This window comes from Daktulosphaira vitifoliae, unplaced genomic scaffold, assembly GCF_025091365.1.
Source record: "Daktulosphaira vitifoliae isolate Bord-2020 unplaced genomic scaffold, ASM2509136v1 Scaffold_161, whole genome shotgun sequence".
Taxonomy (NCBI): domain Eukaryota; kingdom Metazoa; phylum Arthropoda; class Insecta; order Hemiptera; family Phylloxeridae; genus Daktulosphaira; species Daktulosphaira vitifoliae.
The window spans coordinates 9550-10370 of record NW_026099729.1 but is presented as its reverse complement, the minus strand read 5'-3'; the positions used below and the strand labels follow the sequence as shown (position 1 = coordinate 10370).

Below are 821 nucleotides of genomic sequence, written 5' to 3'. Positions count from 1 at the left end.
TTCACAGGTTTTAAATTTACAAATCCATCTAGTATTACTAATTAGCCCATAGTTTTGTTTTTATATCCGAGTTTTTTTCCAATTCAACTAATTGACAATTCTTTGGGGAAGAGAAAAATTAACACATATATATTTAATCATGTTAAAAAACTTAGTTTCCTAAAATTTTTTAATATTTTAATAAAAAAAACACATTTTATTAATATTGATTTTTACTTGAATATTTTTTCAAATATCTGCAACCAAAAGATTTATTCTATGAACATACAATGAGTAAAAATCGCTTTTGAAAATTTAATTCTAATTTTTGATTGACTTCATTAAAGTAGCAGACATGATGTTAACATAAACATAGTATTGTGAAATTATTTGAGCTTTAGTATTTAATTTACAAGTTTTAAAATAATATAAAACATTTGTTCTTCTTTATAACATCTAAAAATAAAGCAAAAATTTTGTAGTAATATTAGTGTTTAGTAATGCTCATTTTTAAATTTATTACCTTGCTTCATCAAAAAGTCTGTGTACTAATGTCTTCTATAATTGAATCTCTTATTCTGTTTGCACATATTTCAATTATTTAATTTTGAATATGATGACTCATGTGATTTGTTTCTTTGTTGAATATTTCAAAAAACTTAGGCATATGCTTGGAAAATAAAACACAAGTTTCATTGAAATTTCCCAAGAAAAATTATTTATTAAGAAATTAATAATTATATCTTCTAAGTTTTAATTACTTATTATTAGGTGATTAGATTACTTAAATTAGTTCCCAACGTTGATTTAATGATGAATTATTTTTATTGTGTCGGGCCATT

General features: G+C 22.0%; 1 long non-coding RNA gene across 1 annotated transcript in view; it reads right to left on the bottom strand.

Annotated features, from left to right (window-relative positions):
* Nucleotides 1-222: 222 nt before the first annotated feature.
* Nucleotides 223-821, bottom strand: part of LOC126909168 (uncharacterized) — a 3477-nt gene continuing 2878 nt past the window's right edge. Inside the window, exons 3-4 of the long non-coding RNA XR_007704950.1 lie at nt 503-649; nt 223-435 (exon numbers count right to left, since the gene is read on the bottom strand). This is a non-coding gene — a long non-coding RNA (uncharacterized LOC126909168). The remainder of the gene's footprint in view (nt 436-502; nt 650-821) is intronic.